This window comes from Protopterus annectens, chromosome 1.part1 (genome assembly GCF_019279795.1).
Source record: "Protopterus annectens isolate FY-2018-M chromosome 1.part1, PAN1.0, whole genome shotgun sequence".
Taxonomy (NCBI): domain Eukaryota; kingdom Metazoa; phylum Chordata; order Ceratodontiformes; family Protopteridae; genus Protopterus; species Protopterus annectens.
The window spans coordinates 1,712,814,765-1,712,830,946 of record NC_056726.1 but is presented as its reverse complement, the minus strand read 5'-3'; the positions used below and the strand labels follow the sequence as shown (position 1 = coordinate 1,712,830,946).

The following is a 16,182-nucleotide window of genomic DNA, read 5'->3' as shown; positions in this document are numbered from 1 at the left end:
AAAAATAATAAGATATATAACAAAAAATAAAACAAAAAAAAAAACTAAGGGTGAAAAATCAAGAAGAACAAATCCCGTAATGACAGCAGCTCTCTAATTAAACTAAACAGGAAACTAAGAGGATTAATCAAGTCCAACAAGGCCAATGATGAGGGCAAGATAGCCTCACAGACTAAAGACATGGCTATTTACATCTATGTCCAAATCATCAAAGGCAGCAAACACCAGTGTGCCAAACTGGTGGTCAATGGTAGTACCTTCACTGAGCAAAGTGACATAGTGAATTTTCTGGCTGACAAGTTCAGCTTAAACTTCACCACCAGCTACCCTACACCTCCCACCATGAAAACACCTACTAACGTAACCACTCAACTACTAACAGGGAGCAGGTCTTTACAGTGCTTGCTAAGGCCGACAACTCAGCCTCAATGGGCCCCGATAATATCTCGGGATGCCTTTTAAACAGCTGGAAACATGACCTATTAGGAGCACTAGATTCATTTTTGAACTGTAACCTCAAAACAGTCTTTGTAGCATGAAAATGGAGGACTGCAATGGTTATCCAACTTCACAAGGGTAAACCATTAACCAACCCCCAAAACTAAAGACCTATCAGTCCAACTAGTCAGGTATGCAAAGCAATGGAACAAATTATCATGGAAACGATCAGCAAAGACATAGGCAGCCTTCAGGTACTGGCTGGGTAAAAAATATAGCAAAAACAAACTGGAAAGACAAAAAAATGGAGAAGTCCTTGTAGTGAGTTGAAGCAATTTATTATTAAGTGCTTTTCGTTTGCAGAATCTGCAGACTTCTTCAGATAAAAAACAAGTATCAAGAGACATCCAAATACACAAGTTTAAAAGGCAATCACATGATTGTAAGAACCAATCAACACGTTCCTAGTATAGCCTAGAAACACAAAGTTAAGGGTATATTAGCATGCTAACTCCACATTTACTAACCAATAACCCAGAATTCAAGAAGCATGAAAGTAAATATAAACATAAAAATAGGAAATAAAAACTGATAAACAAAAATAAAATTCTTAATAACTTTAAATAAGAATATATATGTGCGTAATGTATACTATACATACATATATTACCTTCAATTTTTACATAAATGTTATCTCTCCAGGCTCTTCAGTTTCAATAAGCATATAATATTACATGCTTCATTTAAGCCTGGGTAGTTAAATGTGTTTAATAAAAGTTGCCAGTACAACTCCAGTTCTTCTAGCCATGAACCAACTGGCCCACCTCTACTCTCCATTAGTATTTGGTCAGTTACCCTGAAGGTAAAGGTATGACCACTTAGCATTACACAATGTTTAGCCAAAGCATTGTCTTGTTTACATTTCTCAACTGCATGTAAATGCTCATAGACCCTTTCACAGAGCCTACGCTCCGTCTTTCCTACATAGAAACTGGGCAAAGTTGGCACTGGACTAAATAAACAACAAATGTTGAGTTACATGTAAATTTCAGCTTAGATGAAAATGCCTTATTCTTTATTTCAAATTTCTTACCTATGTCCATATGCTTGCAAAATCTGTACATTCAACATCTTTGCATACCAAGTTGTCTAATTGATTCTGTATGCTTACTTTCAAGCAGATTTTTTAAATTACAGCCTCTTCTATAGACTATTTTCGGACGTTGTCCTAGTTTTTTAATAAGGCCCATATCTCCATTTATTAGTTCCCAGTTTTTACATATAATATTAGAGATGATTTTACTGTCTAAATTAAAAGATGTTATGAAACTAATGTTAAAGTCGGTGTTTGTTGTAACTTGATTCACATTAACTAGTAGAAGAGGGAGAAGGAGAACCAGTTTGAATTGGCTGGTCTTGTATTAAAGATTTCCCCATCAGGAAGGTGTAGAATGGGTTTGTTTGATGCTCAAAAAGCAAGGGGCAAATTCTGTTGAAATCTCACTAGTAGAAGAATTACTTGATATCATTCTGACAAATAATGCTTTCACCTTTGACGAGCAATATTATCTCCAAAAAATAAGGGTAGCCATGGGCTCCCCTTGTGGAGCAAGCCTAGCTAATTTAGTAATGGCTTATTGGGAGATGGAGATTTATTGAAGAGTCCCCTTCATATGCAAATGTTAACTTTCTATACAAGGTACTTGGATGACATATTTATAATGTTTAAGGGTGACTACAACCAGGCGAATGAACTAGTTGATTATTTCAATAAATCTACACAGTTCCTTGACTTCACATTTAAGCTTACTGTGAAGGATATAGATTATCTGGATATTAAAACAAGGACCTTGTTAACAATAGATATGTGTTCAGGATCTATAGGAAGAGTGCTTACTCAAACTCATTTCTAGATTTTTGTAGCAGTCATCCTTTTCACAAGAAAGATCAGTGATAAAAGGACAACTGGTTAGAGCAGCCAGGATAGTCTCATTAGAAGAAGACTTTCTGGCTCAATGTGAATTGTTAGGTAGTATGTTTGCTAGCCATGGATACCTGAAAGATTTAATCTGGGCAGTCACAGAATAAGTTCAAAGCAAAAGACAGAATGGTGTAATTTTACCCATTCTGCAAGCATCTTTAATACAACACCAGACAATTCAAACTGGTTCTCCTTCTCCCTCTTTTAGTTATGTTGAGCCCATACTAGTTAATGTGAATCAAGTTCCAACAAACACCGACTTTAACATTAGTTTCATAACATGTTTTAATTTAGACAGTAAAATAATCTTTAATATTATATGTAAAAATTGGGAACTAATAAACAGAGATATGGGCCTTATTAAAAAACTAGGACAATGTCTGAAAATAGTCTATAGAAGAGGCTGTAATTTAAAAAATCTGCTCGAAAGTAAGCATACAGAATCAGTTAGATGTGGAATTTGCAGATTTTGCAAGCATATGGACATAGGTAAAGACATTTTAAATAAAGAATAAGACATTTACATCTAAGCTGAAATTTACATGTCACTCAAGATTTGTTCTTTATTTAGCCCAGTGACAACTTTGTCCAGCTTTCTATGTAGGAAAGATGGAGCGTAGGCTCCGTGAAAGGGTCTATGAGCATTTACATGCAATTGAGAAATGTAAACAAGACAATGCTTTGGCTAAACATTGTACCTTTACCTTCAGGGTAATTGACCAAATACTAATGGAGAGTAGAAGTGGGCCAGTTGGTTCATGGCTAGAAGAACTGGAGTTGTACTGGCAACTTTTATTAAATGCATTTAACTACCCAGGCTTAAATGAAGCATGTAATATTACATGCTTACTGAAACTGAAGAGCCTGGAGAGAGAAAATTTATGTAAAAAATGAAGGTAATATATGTATGTATAGTATACATTACACACATATATATACTTATTTAAAGTTATTAAGAATTTTATTTTTGTTTATCAGTTTTTATTTCCTATTTTTATGTTTATATTTATTTTCATGCTTCTTGAATTCTGGGTTATTAGTTAGTAAATGTGGAGTTAGCAGGCTAATATACCTTTAACTTTGTGTTTCTAGGCTATACTAGGAACGTGTTGATTGGTTCTTACAATTATGTGGTTGCCTTTTAAACTTAAAATAATAAATTGCTTCAACCCACTGCAAGGACTTCTCCGTTGTTTTGTCTTTCCAGCCTTCAGATACTGGACCAAACCCAGTATGGTTTTGTCAAGGAAAGGTCATACTTACTAAACCTAGTGGAGTTCTTTGAGACGGTTACCAAGGCAAAGGATGATGGGAAAACAGTGCATACCTCTTACCTGGACCTAGCTAATGCATTTGATACATTACCCCACTTTGGTGTTGTAGACAAGCCTACTGAACTGGGCATAAACCAATACATAATTCACTGGATTGCCAGCTGGCTATCCAGGAAGCTGGGATTGGTGATACCACCTCCACTGAGAGATTGCTCACCAGTGGGGGTGCCTCAGGGCTCCTCACTGGGACCGCTCCTATTTGGCATCTATTTTTCAAAGGTAAAGAGTAATGTCAAGGGACTTTGGCTGACCAAGTTTGCAAATGAATGCAAATTGGGAGAAGTCACAGATTCCCCCCATGGCACAAACATCTTACAAGAGTGTCTTCTTTTTCTGGCTTTACCCAGTTAGGGGTCGCTACAACAGATCACCTTGTCCACTCATGATTGGCAGTGGAGTTTTTACAGTGCTGAGTTGCCAGCCCAGCTCCCAGCCTTCCACAGAAGGCACACACATGCATGCCTAGAGCCAATTTAGAGTGTACAATCAACCTACAGCATGTCTTTGGGATGTGGGAGGAAACCAGAGCACCTGGAGGAAACCCACGCGACCACAGGGAGGACATGCAGACTCTGCACAGAAGGCACCCCAGCCAAGGATCGAACCAAAGAACCTCTTGCTGTGAGGCGGCACTGCTAACCGCTGCACTACCATGGCTGCCCTGTCTTACAAGAGAGTCTAACAAAGACAAATGACTGGTGCCAAAGTCAAGGACTAAATCTCAATGCCAAGAAATGCATTATAATACCTTTTGGGAAAACTGCCACCCAGGATAATTACTCCATCAATTAGACACACTTAAGAGTTGTGTGAGTAGTGAGGAATCTGGGAAGATATGTAGAGAGTAATCTGGCCTTTGATCAACATATGGCCAAGATAGTAAGAAAATCATTCTGTGTCACTCAAATTGTAAGGAAGGGCATGGCATCCAGGTCCAAGGGAGTCATAGTGCCACTTTATTTGGTCCTCATTAGACTCATCATTGATCTTAATGCCCCCTTTGGCAGGTACCTGACCAGATGTATGCAGCAGTTGGAACACACACAAAGGTTCCTTACCAGAAGAATCCAGGATATAAACATATTTCACTATATGGACCGCCTTAAAGACCTGTCTCAGTACTCTGTCTTCTACAGGTTACAGGTTACTGAGAGATGATCTATGCCTGGTGTGCAAGGCATCCTCAGATCCAGATCTGATGGAGCTTTTGCACATCTGCAAAATGAACAGCATCAGAACCACTAGATCTAAGGATTTAAATTTTGTTTTTACATAAATAAAACATGTTGGTGAGACAGGTTCTCCATCCACTTGAAGCAGAGTCCACCCCTAACCCTATTTAAACATGGATCTATATTATCTGAATGAAAGTTCAAAATTTTGATTGCTGTAAACAGCAAAAATGCTAGATATCGAATCCTGTATTGTGTGGGGCTGTGCCCCCCACACCCACCGCTAATTATATATACCAACTCCAAGATCGCACTACAGTGAGGAAAGGGCAAATTTCCCGATCTTCACTGTACCACGATCTCACAAAACGCACATCAATGTTCGGCATTTTTGCTGTTTACCAGCGATCGACATTTTGAATATTCATTCAAATAATATAGACCCTTTAAACATAACCGTGACTAATATCTTGGAATCAAAAATTCACCCGAGGTCCTGCCCCCGTGTCTTTCATAGACAAAGACAGACAGTAATTTCCAAACTTGCGTCCCCCCAATAACCTTTAGAAACTTCCTAACTACCATTTCTCCTCCTGATAAACACCCATGATACATAGGGACACAATTGGGTTGGATTGGAGGGCTAGGCATATAGAGGCCCTAGTGGTCATTAGCCTAGTGTGTATCCATTAACCTATGAACCTAAAAAATCCATATTATTTATCTAATATATTTATGTTTATGTTTTTTTAAGATTTTTAACTAAATTGTTTATGTATGTGTCTCATTAAGAAATGGCTTTATATATATTAACATACTTATGCATTTTATACTTAACATTATTAAAGGGAGAAACTAATGTCTTTTATTTAGTAAGATTCTACCTATTTGTGATCATTTTCCACTTAAGAATGTTTTTTAAATGTTTTTTGAATCGAGAGCTATTGGTAAAATCTGCACTGTAGTATTCCTTGATAATGTGTTCTTTTTATTTTCTTGTGTCCTGTCCACTTACTACTATAGGGAGATAGCAGTCAGATGAAAATACAATATACTTAAAGAACTAGACCTATGAAAGTGAAATATACTATCAATGTTTGAATATCTTGAGGACCTTTTACTGTACTTGTTTGTGAAATGAGGCTTTATCATTACTCATTCACCAAACATAAGACTGATTCCACTATGGACTATCGAACATTAAATCTCCTGGCAATCAGAATTACCAAAACCGAATGCCTGATACAGAAAACTGAAAAATATAGTTTGTGTTTTTGTGGTTCTATTTTGAAATGTCAGCACTTGAGATGCCAAGTGCTAACAAGCTGAAAAAAAAGACCAAAAACACAAGAGTAGAGCAAATCTGAAAAATCACTTTTCTCATTTAAAATTCTTTTTGCAGGGGCCACATTCCAAACTTATAAATACAAGCTCCGACATCCCCAGGCCTTGAAGAAAAGGGAATATCCCAAGAAATGTTGTCTTGGGCTTAGTAAATGTGAATCCATTCATTTGACCATTCTGTTTCCATATTTCATTCCAGCGGGTCCCAGCATTTCAAATGGTTAGTATTTTTTTGCAGGGGAGAAGTCCAGCTGCATCTCATAAGCCTACGCTCCGTCTTTCCTACATAGAAACTGGGCAAAGTTGGCACTGGACTAAATAAACAACAAATGTTGAGTTACATGTAAATTTCAGCTTAGATGAAAATGCCTTATTCTTTATTTCAAATTTCTTACCTATGTCCATATGCTTGCAAAATCTGTACATTCAACATCTTTTGCATACCAAGTTGTCTAATTGATTCTGTATGCTTACTTTCAAGCAGATTTTTTAAATTACAGCCTCTTCTATAGACTATTTTCGGACGTTGTCCTAGTTTTTTAATAAGGCCCATATCTCCATTTATTAGTTCCCAGTTTTTACATATAATATTAGAGATGATTTTACTGTCTAAATTAAAAGATGTTATGAAACTAATGTTAAAGTCGGTGTTTGTTGGAACTTGATTCACATTAACTAGTAGAAGAGGGAGAAGGAGAACCAGTTTGAATTGGCTGGTCTTGTATTAAAGATTTCCCCATCAGGAAGGTGTAGAATGGGTTTGTTTGATGCTCAAAAAGCAAGGGGCAAATTCTGTTGAAATCTCACTAGTAGAAGAATTACTTGATATCATTCTGACAAATAATGCTTTCACCTTTGACGAGCAATATTATCTCCAAAAAATAAGGGTAGCCATGGGCTCCCCTTGTGGAGCAAGCCTAGCTAATTTAGTAATGGCTTATTGGGAGATGGAGATTTATTGAAGAGTCCCCTTCATATGCAAATGTTAACTTTCTATACAAGGTACTTGGATGACATATTTATAATGTTTAAGGGTGACTACAACCAGGCGAATGAACTAGTTGATTATTTCAATAAATCTACACAGTTCCTTGACTTCACATTTAAGCTTACTGTGAAGGATATAGATTATCTGGATATTAAAACAAGGACCTTGTTAACAATAGATATGTGTTCAGGATCTATAGGAAGAGTGCTTACTCAAACTCATTTCTAGATTTTTGTAGCAGTCATCCTTTTTCACAAGAAAGATCAGTGATAAAAGGACAACTGGTTAGAGCAGCCAGGATAGTCTCATTAGAAGAAGACTTTCTGGCTCAATGTGAATTGTTAGGTAGTATGTTTGCTAGCCATGGATACCTGAAAGATTTAATCTGGGCAGTCACAGAATAAGTTCAAAGCAAAAGACAGAATGGTGTAATTTTACCCATTCTGCAAGCATCTTTAATACAACACCAGACAATTCAAACTGGTTCTCCTTCTCCCTCTTTTAGTTATGTTGAGCCCATACTAGTTAATGTGAATCAAGTTCCAACAAACACCGACTTTAACATTAGTTTCATAACATGTTTTAATTTAGACAGTAAAATAATCTTTAATATTATATGTAAAAATTGGGAACTAATAAACAGAGATATGGGCCTTATTAAAAAACTAGGACAATGTCTGAAAATAGTCTATAGAAGAGGCTGTAATTTAAAAATCTGCTCAGTAAGCATACAGAATCAGTTAGATGTGGAATTTGCAGATTTTGCAAGCATATGGACATAGGTAAAGACATTTTAAATAAAGAATAAGACATTTACATCTAAGCTGAAATTTACATGTCACTCAAGATTTGTTCTTTATTTAGCCCAGTGACAACTTTGTCCAGCTTTCTATGTAGGAAAGATGGAGCGTAGGCTCCGTGAAAGGGTCTATGAGCATTTACATGCAATTGAGAAATGTAAACAAGACAATGCTTTGGCTAAACATTGTACCTTTACCTTCAGGGTAATTGACCAAATACTAATGGAGAGTAGAAGTGGGCCAGTTGGTTCATGGCTAGAAGAACTGGAGTTGTACTGGCAACTTTTATTAAATGCATTTAACTACCCAGGCTTAAATGAAGCATGTAATATTACATGCTTACTGAAACTGAAGAGCCTGGAGAGAGAAAATTTATGTAAAAAATGAAGGTAATATATGTATGTATAGTATACATTACACACATATATATACTTATTTAAAGTTATTAAGAATTTTATTTTTGTTTATCAGTTTTTATTTCCTATTTTTATGTTTATATTTATTTTCATGCTTCTTGAATTCTGGGTTATTAGTTAGTAAATGTGGAGTTAGCAGGCTAATATACCTTTAACTTTGTGTTTCTAGGCTATACTAGGAACGTGTTGATTGGTTCTTACAATTATGTGGTTGCCTTTTAAACTTAAAATAATAAATTGCTTCAACCCACTGCAAGGACTTCTCCGTTGTTTTGTCTTTCCAGCCTTCAGATACTGGACCAAACCCAGTATGGTTTTGTCAAGGAAAGGTCATACTTACTAAACCCAGTGGACTTCTTTGAGAAGGTCACCAAGGAAATGCATGAGGGGAAAATAGTGCATACCACTTACCTGGACCTAGCTAAGGCATTTGATACAATACCCCACTTTGGTGTTGTAGACAAGCCTACTGAACTGGGCATAAACCAATACATAATTCACTGGATTGCCAGCTGGCTATCCAGGAAGCTGGGATTGGTGATACCACCTCCACTGAGAGATTGCTCACCAGTGGGGGTGCCTCAGGGCTCCTCACTGGGACCGCTCCTATTTGGCATCTATTTTTCAAAGGTAAAGAGTAATGTCAAGGGACTTTGGCTGACCAAGTTTGCAAATGAATGCAAATTGGGAGAAGTCACAGATTCCCCCCATGGCACAAACATCTTACAAGAGTGTCTTCTTTTTCTGGCTTTACCCAGTTAGGGGTCGCTACAACAGATCACCTTGTCCACTCATGATTGGCAGTGGAGTTTTTACAGTGCTGAGTTGCCAGCCCAGCTCCCAGCCTTCCACAGAAGGCACACACATGCATGCCTAGAGCCAATTTAGAGTGTACAATCAACCTACAGCATGTCTTTGGGATGTGGGAGGAAACCAGAGCACCTGGAGGAAACCCACGCGACCACAGGAGGACATGCAGACTCTGCACAGAAGGCACCCCAGCCAAGGATCGAACCAAAGAACCTCTTGCTGTGAGGTGGCACTGCTAACCGCTGCACTACCATGGCTGCCCTGTCTTACAAGAGAGTCTAACAAAGACAAATGACTGGTGCCAAAGTCAAGGACTAAATCTCAATGCCAAGAAATGCATTATAATACCTTTTGGGAAAACTGCCACCCAGGATAATTACTCCATCAATTAGACACACTTAAGAGTTGTGTGAGTAGTGAGGAATCTGGGAAGATATGTAGAGAGTAATCTGGCCTTTGATCAACATATGGCCAAGATAGTAAGAAAATCATTCTGTGTCACTCAAATTGTAAGGAAGGGCATGGCATCCAGGTCCAAGGGAGTCATAGTGCCACTTTATTTGGTCCTCATTAGACTCATCATTGATCTTAATGCCCCCTTTGGCAGGTACCTGACCAGATGTATGCAGCAGTTGGAACACACACAAAGGTTCCTTACCAGAAGAATCCAGGATATAAACATATTTCACTATATGGACCGCCTTAAAGACCTGTCTCAGTACTCTGTCTTCTACAGGTTACAGGTTACTGAGAGATGATCTATGCCTGGTGTGCAAGGCATCCTCAGATCCAGATCTGATGGAGCTTTGCACATCTGCAAAATGAACAACATCAGAACCACTAGATCTAAGGATTTAAATTTTGTTTTACATAAATAAAACATGTTGGTGAGACAGGTTCTCCATCCACTTGAAGCAGAGTCCACCCTAACCCTATTTAAACATGGATCTATATTATCTGAATGAAAGTTCAAAATTTTGATTGCTGTAAACAGCAAAATGCTAGATATCGAATCCTGTATTGTGTGGGGCTGTGCCCCCCACACCCACCGCTAATTATATATACCAACTCCAAGATCGCACTACAGTGAGGAAAGGGCAAATTTCCCGATCTTCACTGTACCACGATCTCACAAAACGCACATCAATGTTCGGCATTTTTGCTGTTTACCAGCGATCGACATTTTGAATATTCATTCAAATAATATAGACCCTTTAAACATAACCGTGACTAATATCTTGGAATCAAAAATTCACCCGAGGTCCTGCCCCCGTGTCTTTCATAGACAAAGACAGACAGTAATTTCCAAACTTGCGTCCCCCCAATAACCTTTAGAAACTTCCTAACTACCATTTCTCCTCCTGATAAACACCCATGATACATAGGGACACAATTGGGTTGGATTGGAGGGCTAGGCATATAGAGGCCCTAGTGGTCATTAGCCTAGTGTGTATCCATTAACCTATGAACCTAAAAAATCCATATTATTTATCTAATATATTTATGTTTATGTTTTTTTAAGATTTTTAACTAAATTGTTTATGTATGTGTCTCATTAAGAAATGGCTTTATATATATTAACATACTTATGCATTTTATACTTAACATTATTAAAGGGAGAAACTAATGTCTTTTATTTAGTAAGATTCTACCTATTTGTGATCATTTTCCACTTAAGAATGTTTTTAAATGTTTTTGAATCGAGAGCTATTGGTAAAATCTGCACTGTAGTATTCCTTGATAATGTGTTCTTTTATTTTCTTGTGTCCTGTCCACTTACTACTATAGGGAGATAGCAGTCAGATGAAAATACAATATACTTAAAGAACTAGACCTATGAAAGTGAAATATACTATCAATGTTTGAATATCTTGAGGACCTTTTACTGTACTTGTTTGTGAAATGAGGCTTTATCATTACTCATTCACCAAACATAAGACTGATTCCACTATGGACTATCGAACATTAAATCTCCTGGCAATCAGAATTACCAAAACCGAATGCCTGATACAGAAAACTGAAAAATATAGTTTGTGTTTTTGTGGTTCTATTTTGAAATGTCAGCACTTGAGATGCCAAGTGCTAACAAGCTGAAAAAAGACCAAAAACACAAGAGTAGAGCAAATCTGAAAAATCACTTTTCTCATTTAAAATTCTTTTTGCAGGGGCCACATTCCAAACTTATAAATACAAGCTCCGACATCCCCAGGCCTTGAAGAAAAGGGAATATCCCAAGAAATGTTGTCTTGGGCTTAGTAAATGTGAATCCATTCATTTGACCATTCTGTTTCCATATTTCATTCCAGCGGGTCCCAGCATTTCAAATGGTTAGTATTTTTTTGCAGGGGAGAAGTCCAGCTGCATCTCATACTAATGGAGAGAAGCCAATTACATCCCACAAACTTCCGTATAACAACTCCACAGCTGTACCTTGTCAAAGAATGATCTCCCAAACATATCATCAGTACTGATACAAAATCAGAATTCTCCCCATCAAAGATATCCTGGGGAAAACATGGTTCAGCATTCTTTCCTTGTCTCTGTAATAAAACAAAAAAAATCTCTTGTTTTCCCGCCTTACTGAACTAGAGTAGTCCAGTTTCAGAGTTGCTGATCCCTGGGCTTTGTTTTTAGTTCCTGTTACTGATCCATTGCCTTATTAGGAAGGAGGGAAGTTTCTTTGCTTACCAGTGGGAGTGGGAAGCACTGAGCGGCCTTTTTGTCTGATTTGGTGAAGTTTCAGCCAGAAACTAGTAGTCCATTGGTCGTTTGGGCCAATCCCTAGCTCCCTTCAGCCCCTGCTATAAAACACGCTAAAGCGTGTAGTGAGTTACCACTGTTGACAAGAGCAGCGGTTAAACAAGGTTAAACTATTTGGGCCATCTAAATTCCACTCTTCCAATTTTCCCTTAAAACTACCTTCCTCGAGCTGTACTGCTGATCTAACCAGCATATCCTATAACTGAAAAGTTCATCTCTACTTGATTCCCAAGTAGACTATTCTCTATCTGTAAAGCCTAGCACTTACTCCTACAGTACTTGCACCTTGATAAAGCACTCTTATTATAGATAGTACCCCACCAGCCTAAAACCCACTTCCCCGAGTCCTTTGAAAGTCTCTTTATCTACTACTTCTAGTATGTCGGGATCAGTTGCTAGTGTCCTCCAGCTCAACTGGTGAACCTGGGAATATTGAGGCAATGTTACAACTGCCTCATGTACACAGACAATCCTCTCCTTCTCCCGCAAAACACAAATACATGAGAGATGCAACTATACGGCCAAACTGGAGGCTGAGCTCTCTCAACATAGGACTGGCAAGACCAGACAGGAGGAGAAGGTAACCACACACAATACATACCCAGTCACACATGGTACCATCACAACTTCAAATCATACACATACTCACACAAAGACATACTGGAGGCTCTGATCAAAAATTTACCAAAACAGCAGAGGCCACCAAAGCAGACACCCAAACAACTACCACCTCACGACCCAACACATGCAACACATAGACCACACAGTCAGAGTGTGTCACAGTCACAGCCCTTAAGGCCAAACAAAATGCCAGACACACTTGTCATTGGTGATTCCATAGTCAGACACACTGGCGTCCCGCTCACCAGACTGAGTAAAGAGAAGGTCACAGTAAGCTGCCTGTCAGGCGCTAGAATCCGCCACATAACGCAAGCACTCAGGTCTCTCAACAGCAGGTACAAGTGCGACTCAGTCATTGTCCACGCTGGTGTCAGCGACCTGAGGCGTACCTCCTTGGACTACATGAAAAGGGACATCGAGGAGCTCTCTGATTATGTAGCCCAGGCAGGTATGACCCTGACCTTGAGCAGTATCCTACCTTCACCTAGAATGATGCCACAATACAGTGATAAGATGATCAGCTTTAATAATTGGCTTAAATTCTGGTGTCATTCAAAGGGATCAATGTCTGTCTGCCTGGGATGACATGCTGGACAAGCCACGCTGCTTAGGGACGGCTTGCACCTGTCACCCTGGGCTTCGGATATTGGCAAAGGCTCTTGCCACCCCATAGTGCCTTTTTAGGCAAGGCTCAAATTCTAAACCTACCACCCTAGAACACCAAAAAAAAAACTAAGGGTAATGCTGCTCAATGCCAGAAGTCTCAATCTCAAGATGCACTTTTCGAGGCCCTTCTCAATATGGAGAACATCGATGTCTGTGCTGTGACAGAAACCTGGTTCAAGGCTCCTGAGAGCACCCCAGCACTAACAGGTTTCACCTCATATCATGCGTTCCGCCCCAAAATCCGGACAACACCAAGAAAGGAGGGTGTCCATATTCATAAAGGACACCCACACCTCAAGGTTGGTGGCAGCATGATGCATCGGAGACCATCCAGGTGCAATTAACCATAGGCAAGACTGCTCTGCAATTTGTAGCATGTTACAGGCCACCCTCTCAAACTCAGGAACCTCACATGGCCTTCCTGAAAACATTGGAGGGATAAATGTATCTCCAAACACCATCATACTAGGTGACTTTAACTACCCTAATATAGACTGGGAACACTACTCAAGCCCGAACACTCTAACCCAAAGATTCCTGGAGTTCATAAACTCAAATGCCATGGAACAACTAGTCACCATCCCCACAAGAGGAGAAAACATACTTGATCTCATCATCACGAACATGGGATCAAAATGTTCAACACCGAAGTATACCCCTCACTGGTGAGATCAGATCATAAACTAATCTCGCTGGAGGTCCTCATCCCGCCCCACCTGAAACAAAAAGACCACAGTGAAAAACTTCTCAAAAGCCGATTTCACACTTCTAAAACTAGTGTGGTCTCCTTTAAGGCCCCTGAGCCAGTGGTAAACATTACTCAAACCGCTGAATCACTTACAAATGCCTTCTACCAGCACCTACAGGACTGCATGGATCAGGCAATCCCAAACAAAACTAAGACTCTCTGTACCAAAGGCAAGCGTCCAGTCTGGTGGACCCCAGCCATAAACAAACTCTACAACAAAAGGAGGAAGCTACTACAAGATAGAGCAAAATCCTTGAAAGGTAAGACACCTTTGATCATTATAAGTAAAAACTAAGAGCTCTCATAAAATCATCCAAGGCAAATTTTGAGAGAAAAATCGCCAAGGACTCTAAAGAGAATCATAAGGCCTTCTTTAGCTATGTTAGAAACCTAGGAGGAAACTCCCAGATATGCTCAGAATTAGTTCAAAATGATGTGAAAATTACTGAACCTACACACATTGCCAACATACTGGCTGACAGGTTCAGTGCAAACTTCTCCCCTCCCCAAAGGAGAGATATCTATTCCAGAGGATTGTAGCCCCCAAACATCTCCAACGCCCAGGTGAGAACTGCCCTCACTAAGGCAAAAACACAGCATCCATGGGACCGGATGGTGTCCCCGCTGTGTGCTTCATGAACTCAATGAGGAATTAAACCCACAGTTAGGACAGCTGTTTAATCTAAGCCTCACCTCAGGATCATTACCCAAGGAGTGGCGACTGTGGTCCCACTTCATAAGGGCGGTGCCTCCACAGACCCTGGAAATTACCGCCCCATTAGCTTGACAAGCCTTATCTGCAAAGCCATGGAGAGGATCATAATGGAACTCATAAATAAAGACATAGGGAACTTGCAGACTTTGGATCCAACTCAGTTTGGCTTTGTCAAAGGCAGATCCTGCCTCTTAAACTTGGTTGACTTTTTCGAGACAGTCACCAAGGCCATTGATGAGGAAGGCAGTCCATACAGCCTACCTCGACCTGGCAAAGGCCTTCACACAATACCCCACTCAGGTATCATCGAAAAACTCATCAGCTTGAATGTAAACCCATACATCACAAGATGGGTTGCAAACTGGCTAAGTGACAGAACCCACAGGGTCAGAGTTGCTGGAGCCATGTCAGACTCAAAGCCTGTCACAAGTGGTGTCCCACAGGGCTCAGTCCTGGGTCCACTCTTGTTCGGCATCTACTTTTCTGAAGTACAAGCAAACACAGGAGGGTTATGGCTGACAAAGTTTGCAGATGACTGCAAACTGGGCCATAGTCGAAAACACATCTGACACAGATATCCTCCAGAAGGGCCTCACAGAAATGGATAACTGGTGCCAGAGCCATGGCCTGAAGTTAAACGCCAAAAATGCATAGTCATACCCTTTGGGAAAAACAAGGCTACCCCTAGCTACCATATAGGTGGCAATCCACTGAGCACAGAAAAAGTCATCAGAGATCTGGGGACCCAGGTTGACAGTAGCCTTCGTTTGACACTCATGTTGCTAAAGTAGTTAGGAAAACCTTCTATATCACCCACCTGATCATGAAGGGATTCACATCTAGATCAAGGAGGTCATCGTCCCCTGTACTCATCACTTATTAGACCTATGATTGAGTACAATGCCCCGTTCGAATGTATCTGACCAGACACCTGCTGCAGCTTGAAAGGCCCCAAAAGTTCCTCACCAAAAGGATAAAGGGTCTCAAAAATATGTCTTATGCTGCCCGACTGAAAGAACTCCAGCTCTATTCAGTCTCATACCGCTTGCTCAGAGGTGACCTGTGCCTGACATATAAGGCCATGTCAAACCCAGATTTGATGAATATGCTTCACCTCAAAAATCTAGATCCCTCAGAACCACAAGGGCGGAGACTTAAACCTTGACACGGTTATAAATAGAACGTGCTGGAGGGACAGATTCATCACCCAGAGACTCCCTATGCTGTGGAACAAAATCCCGGTACATGTGAGGCAGAGCACCTCTCTGGTCTTGTTCAAGAGGAATCTTGACCAATGGATGGGAGATTGCAGATATACCCCAGGGATTACTTCAGCGTCACTGCTTGACAGAGGCACAGCAAAATGATAGGCATAGTTTTTATTCAAAC

The 16,182-nt window shown here is 39.7% G+C and overlaps 1 protein-coding gene across 1 annotated transcript in view; it reads left to right on the top strand.

The window, feature by feature from the left end:
* Positions 1 to 16,182, top strand: part of CRYBG2 (crystallin beta-gamma domain containing 2) — a 1,696,066-nt gene that overhangs the window by 942,356 nt on the left and 737,528 nt on the right. The gene's annotated exons all lie outside the window — the stretch shown is intronic.